Below are 6997 nucleotides of genomic sequence, written 5' to 3'. Positions count from 1 at the left end.
GGAATCAACTGATTTTCTTTATTGTTAATCTAGGGAGGTAAAAGGATTAGAAACACTTTATAAAGGTAAAAAACAAGTTATTAATGCTGGGTTTATGTTTTATGTCAACAATATATTAATCTTTACATCTAGTTATTATGACGAGGAAGGATGAATCGACCGTCAGGATACCACTAGTAAGTTCGAGAACAGGGATGCGTTCATCAAAACAAGTAAGTTTTGTAACTTATGCCAAGCTTCAACCTTTATTTAGGTCTTCATCAGGGCTCTACAAGTAATTACAACGTTTATAGTTAATGAATAATAAGTAACACAATAATTCTCAGATGACATATTTTACTTATAATATTGTGACGAGTAAGTTATTCATTGTTATCTGAGAATTATTGTGTTACTTATAATTTATTAATTATAAACGTTGAAATTACTTGTAGAGCCCTGATGAAGACCGATATAAATGTTGAAAGCTTGGCATGAGTTACATCCCTGATCTAGTTGTTATAAAAAAATAAATAAAAGAACACAAGTGTTCAGCTCTTTTTGCCTTTCAGCGTAAAAATAAGAGGCAAAATAATTCAGTTTCCTCTATCGTACACATAAAATAAATAAAAATTAAAGCGCTTTTAGAGCTTCCAGGCTGTAATTTTAGCGAGAACGATTGTGAGTAATGACAAATCAATAAGAGCGAGTTATTTGTTGATTTATTTGGAATGGAAATACTATAAACAAACTAAGAAAAAAGGGAAGTGGTGTTTAAACGAATGAGAAATGATTGTTTAAGAATTTCGCCTGGGTAATTTGCCCAAATTATCTGTTTTTTATTTATAGTATTGTCTAATTTTGTGTCACATTCATTCAATTTCACATCAGTCCAGATGCGATAGATAATCAGCGCTAATTCAGAATGACGAATATAAAACGTGTGTATTGTCGAAGATGTTTGCTGTATCGGCATGTGTATATGGGGCAAAAGAGAAATGTTCAATTCTATATTTTACGACTTCGATCGCGTGGGTGACTTGAGAAAGTCTCAAATCATGAATCAAGACTTCGCAGGTTTTCGGACTTCGGAGCCATCCGGGTTTTACGTCAATTTGAAAAATACTATTTACTTATCGACCTAACACATAGATTTGAACGTCATAAGGTCCGATTAACCAGGGCGAGGAGCTTGTTAAGAAGAAAGTTGTCCCCCTGACCCTCAGTTTTGGAGTTAAGACCTTTTTTGTCGCCGTTTAAGCAGCTCTTCGTTTGGCCCAAGTCGGTCAGAATGACAAAAAATGTATTGACAAAAAAAATCGGTGTTCATTTTTCTCAGCTTTCACTCCCGGAAGCGCCAAAAGTTCAGTGTTGATCCTGTTCAACCAAAAATTAAACAATGTCTTTTTAAAGTAATGTTCAAATAATGTTAGCCCAATTACAATCCGATGTCAAGTTAAGCTTAATTGTGGGAATTTAATTGAACACCCACAGCTTGATCGTATCTTATACTTGCTTAGGTTTGTTATTTTCTCAATCGTATCTTCCAAAAAGACATCCAAAAAATTCACTGAGGATGGCGAAAGGATAAAATGGCCCGACCACCAGGTCGGAAACCACCAAACTGCCTAAATTTATTTTCTATTATTATAGATTATTTTCACGTTATTATATATAACGGAAAGAGAAATGCAAAATTGAATAGAATAAAAGTATTTTTATAGGACGCATACCAATCAGCGAAACATCCTTGTGACTGGTATGGCACGGTGACCTACTGATGAAAATAAAACCTTGCATCCTGGAGATTACTACACAGCATCAAATCCCATCCAATAAAATCCCCCGTGGAAGGAACATTGTTCAAATTTTCCGTACCGTAAGCCATACGAAGACGGCACCTTGCACAAACAGCAGGACTGTCTGTTGGAACGGTGGGTATCAGGAAAAAGAAACCGATAACAAAAACACACACACACAACACTTACCAGAAGATGCGCTATTATCTTTCGCTCTCTCAGGCAAATACATTTTTAAAATATATGTTCATGTAGTTTACACTTTTATTTACAAATGTTATAAATAGCGCTAAAAATTAAAAAAGAGAATCTTGTTTAGACGTTATTTGTTAACCACTTTTCATAAAATTATATCTTCGTTTGTTCTAAATTAATTCGAACTCTTCAAACTAAACTATGAAAAAGCTAATACTTGATATATAAGATATATCACTCACTCACTCACTCACTCACTCACTCACTCACTCACTCACTCACTCACTCACTCACTCACTCACTCACTCACTCACTCACTCACTCNCACACACACACACACACACACACACACACACACACACACACACACACACACACACACACACACACGCACGCACGCACGCACGCACGCACACACACATACACACACGCTCTCTAAGGTGAATCGCGTAAAAAGTAAGAGAGTAACCTTAAGTCCTATTATGTACAGGTCAAAATACTCCAATCTCACTCTCTCTCTGTCTCTCTCTCTCTGTCTCTGTCTCTCTCCCTTTCCCTCTCCCCAAATAATGTTTCATCTGTTTTCTTTAAAATTCTCCCTTCTAGAATTGTTTTCCCAGTTCGGAATACTGCAATGTTCAAATTAGAGAAAGAGAGCACAGTATAGGCATAGTAGATATCGAGGAAGGGAGAGAGAAAGAGAGAAGGGAAGAGAGGGAAACCGGAGAGTAAATGTGGGAGAGAGGAAGATTGAGAGACAAACTGTGAAAAATGTCTGTAATTTTTGAAGAATATTGGTGGTATATTTATATATAAGGGATTTTCTTTCCTAAATGAAAATATCTTTTAATGAATGTTAACGAGGGTCATTCATTTTATTTGCAGCTGTTTCGATTCGGAGATATATTTATCATAGAAATCGCAATAATGTACCCGTTTTTTCGGGCAAATTACTTCCAAGCTGAACAAATGGACATGTTTTAAGTCCCCAATTTCGAATATATTCGAAGAGGCACAGGTTCGAAGGATTTGCTCCACATCTACTCCCCGTTTTGGTCTGTCTTCCAAAAAATAGGAAAAAAAAAAAAGAAATCTGAGAAAGTTAAAACATTTTAACCACACGACTAATTACTAAAATATGAATTCCAAAAGCAATGTTTGAATAATATTATCTTACGAGTTGACTTTGATTTTAGGCAGTGGCCGAAATAGCAGGCATGCCGACGAAATGTAAGAGGCTCCACCTTGCGAGTTCGTTGCGAGTTAAATATCTTTATCTACCTACAGCCTTTGACACAATTGAACTATATGTTCGACCAATTAGTGTTTTTTCTTGATCTATGGCGCATTCTAGACCTCACACACTCTTAATCATACACTCCCTGTCTCTCCTTTTATCTTTATTTGTATAGATTGTAGACATACTGTTTATATCACTTTTTCTGCATAGTTAGCGATATGATCTGATATGTAAGATTATTTGGCTTAAGTGTACAATAAATGAAGGGGGTGTATTTCTTTCTCTCTCTCTCTTCCTCGTTCTCCATTTTTGTTCAAAATACACAATACCTACCTTAATAGAAATGGTACTACTTACCTAATACTATATAGTACTACTTACTTAATACGTACCTTTTTCTTTAACCTCTCAATCCTCTCAAGATTCTTCTCCCTCTCTCACTCACTCACTCACTCTCTCTCNCTTTCTCTAGCTATCTTCTACCTATCTCCATCAACCTAGCTATATTTGTTTACACATTTATCTTTATAACACTTTCTCTACAAATTCTGTTCTCTTTCTCTATCTATCTATATCACACTATGTCTCTTTCTCTTTCTAGTGTTTTCCTTCTCCTTCATTTGTCTATCTATCTTTCTCTCTCACCTTGGGTTATCTACATTTCGATCTATCTATTAATCTAGAGATATTCTGTCTATCTTTTTTTATATACTTATATCTATACATCTATCTTTATCTATCTATCTCTCTTTTCTCTCTCTCTTTCTGTCTCTCTCGCCCTTTATCTCTATCTATCACTATATCTCTCTTCCTTCTCTTCTTTAATTTCTGCTACCTACTCATAGTCTAAGACTCTCAATCTACACGTACATCTCTTCATTCACACATTACCTCTCATTCTTTTAACATGTGTACATTTATCACTCTCATCCATCACTCTATCCTTCTAATATTACTCTCTCCTCTCTCATTTTCTTTCTCTCTCTCTCTCTCTCTCTCTCTCTCTCTCTATATATATATATATATTTTTTTTTTCTATCAATCTCTTTCTGTTTTTTTTTTTTGCTTTCTCTCTCTCGCTCTCACTTTTTCTTCGACCTTGTCTCAATGGTTGTAATCCAATAATTATCATTAATGATCATCTTGGTGTAACATATTTTTTTACATAAATCAGCGTTTTAAGTGATAACTAATAAATATTGATCAGAATGCAATGGAAACTTTGCCGTTTTGTTCCATTAGCCTCTCGATCAATACCGTTAATTTTAAGTTTTCATTAATAATTGAACGATGTGCAATCGTGATTGTTGGACGTGGTCATGTAGAAATCAGCCCCGATCGATGTCTATAATGATACCATCTCTTATTAACGAAACATTGAATTTATCCAATTTATTTTTGACAAGTTGATCGAATTTCTTTTCCTTTTTTTAAAGGTTCAATTGGCGTTTGGTTAGACGTGTGCGTCATTAAACAACCGTCAAAATTAATTAAATCTGCAGAACAGCCCGAGAATTTTTTGATCGATGGACCTTAACTCCCAAATGCTTAAACAATTTTTAAACAGCAGAACTTTAAACTGTAACTTAGGCATGTCTATTACAGTTTACAAATTTTGTACTGTCAATTATTATTGCATTGGTGGTTTCTCACTATAGAGTAGCAGTATAACATAAGATAGGAGAACTTACGCGCTCGAATATAAAGTCTAGCTTAGCGTTTAACATAACATTTAAAATTAGTTTAGTATAGATTTTTTATCCCCATTGAACAAAGTTTCAAAGCAAACAACTTCGGATATACCTTGAAAGAAAAAGCGACATATAACAGAATATTTGAGAAGCATAAAGCTTTTAAGAACTGTAAGCTTCAAAGAATCGATCCACTGATAAAAGAGTTTGTTTACCGTAGATAATTTTTATCAGGGGGTATTAATAAAATCGTTCAAGTTTCGCATTTCTTTCTTCATGCTCGAATATCGGACAATTTCCGATAGTTTTAGATTGAGACCTTCAATTTATTCGATGCCCTATAAATCCAATCTCGAAAACTTACGTCCTTCAAGAAGAAATTTGCAGCTTGAGGACAAATCTGTCGACTGTGGCAAAATAAAGTACTCATTTTATTGTATTGTTTAAGTTTTGTAACTTTTTATACAATCTTAATAATCTCAACCCCACCTGAAAAATGGCAAAAAGGAGGGAAAATTCAAAAGGTGGGGCCGAGATGGGAAGTTAGTGTCCGAGTGGATCGAAGTCACGATAGCTCAAGTGGTAGAGTAGCGGCGTCGGTAGACTAGCCGAAGTTCGTAGGTTCGAATCCGTCTCCTGACACTGACTTTTTTATCTCAACTAAAAACCTTAATTAATTGAAAGATATTACTTGGTCAAGCGGACCACGAAAACTAGTGAATTTTAGAATAAAGTTACACATTTAAATCCATACCTACGTAAATTGCACTCATTATGATAAGTAGCATGATTACTCGATATCCCTTTATCGACGACATATGGTTAACATTAATAATCTAATTTAAATTAGGATCGATGAGGTACTTTTATAAATATTTCGACATCGCCCCTAAACACACATAGTGTATAATAAAATCTATAATAAAATACATTACAAAACCGCCACGTCTTCCAAAAATCGGAACAGGGGACCCAGAACCATTCTTAAATCCAGCGGTATGCCTACACGCTTCTTTAAAGGAGCTAAGGGATACGGCTAGGATATTGAAGTGGTGGCCATAAGGCGTTCTGCACCTCGACCTGAGTAGATTTACTATGGTCTTCTATTTTTTTGTAACTCATCGGCCAGCTTCAGGTTGTTAATCAACAGTAGACTTACCAGGGGCTTTTTTAGTGTAGGATCTTACTTGCGGCTTTTCCTCTCCTAGTTGCAAGAATCTGGATTCTACAAAGACCTTCACAAAAACATAATATTTACTTTGCGGTCTCTTCCTCTTCTTCTCTGCTCAGTTTTTCTTCTGTCTGTACTCCTACCCGGTACATGTGCCTTCTTAAGGAGCCAAGACATGACGAACTTCTATTACATTGCAGCAACCTTTCTCTGCTCTTTATCTCTTATACAAAAATTTTTCTACCTATAAATTTTGATTGTATTTTTTATGTATTTGTATCTATTTAATTTTTTTATGTTTATTTATTATGTTGGTGTATTTGGGTTTTTAATGATTTCTTTTCCTATTTATTTACTTTTTTTCCTTTTACTAAAACGATGGCTTACATTATACAACAGTTACCTACGTTAAGAGATAAAGGTGAAACAGAATCTCCCTAGAATCAACGTTTAAACTTTCAATTTAAATACATACAAATTTGGTATCTTTTCACTATTTTGTAAATATAAATTATTAATTTGTTGTAGATAGATAGATATACTTTATTTACAAAATGAAAGTAATTGAGAGTTAAAAATAAAAAACAGTATTATTATGGCATGGTATTAAGACCGTCAGCCAGCATTAATTTTTTGCATTTGTAAGGAGTGGTCAAGAATGAAGTAATTTAGAAAAACACATTTTTCAATTTTTCCGATGTTTCGACCTTTATTCGGGTCATCTTCAGCATACGGTACAAAATTTTGTACCCAATTTTCTTCTACCTATAAATTTTGATTGTATTTTTTATGTATTTGTATTTATTTAATTTTTTTATGTTTATTTATCATGTTGTTGTATTTGGGTTTTTAATGATTTCTTTCCCTATTTATTTACTTTTTTTCGTTTACTAAAACCATGTCGTACATTATACAACAGTTA

At 34.2% G+C, this 6997-nt stretch overlaps 1 long non-coding RNA gene across 1 annotated transcript; it reads left to right on the top strand.

Moving 5' to 3' along the window:
* Window positions 1–1994, top strand: LOC106668404. Its single transcript, XR_001340745.2, has 3 exons — window positions 1–65; window positions 133–212; window positions 1704–1994. It is a non-coding gene; the product is annotated as an uncharacterized LOC106668404 (long non-coding RNA).
* The last annotated feature ends 5003 nt before the right edge of the window (window positions 1995–6997 follow it).

Source organism: Cimex lectularius, unplaced genomic scaffold (genome assembly GCF_000648675.2).
Source record: "Cimex lectularius strain Harlan isolate CLEC.00 unplaced genomic scaffold, Clec_2.1 scaffold36, whole genome shotgun sequence".
In the NCBI taxonomy this organism is placed as follows: domain Eukaryota; kingdom Metazoa; phylum Arthropoda; class Insecta; order Hemiptera; family Cimicidae; genus Cimex; species Cimex lectularius.
This window is presented reverse-complemented; position numbering and strand designations above follow the sequence as displayed.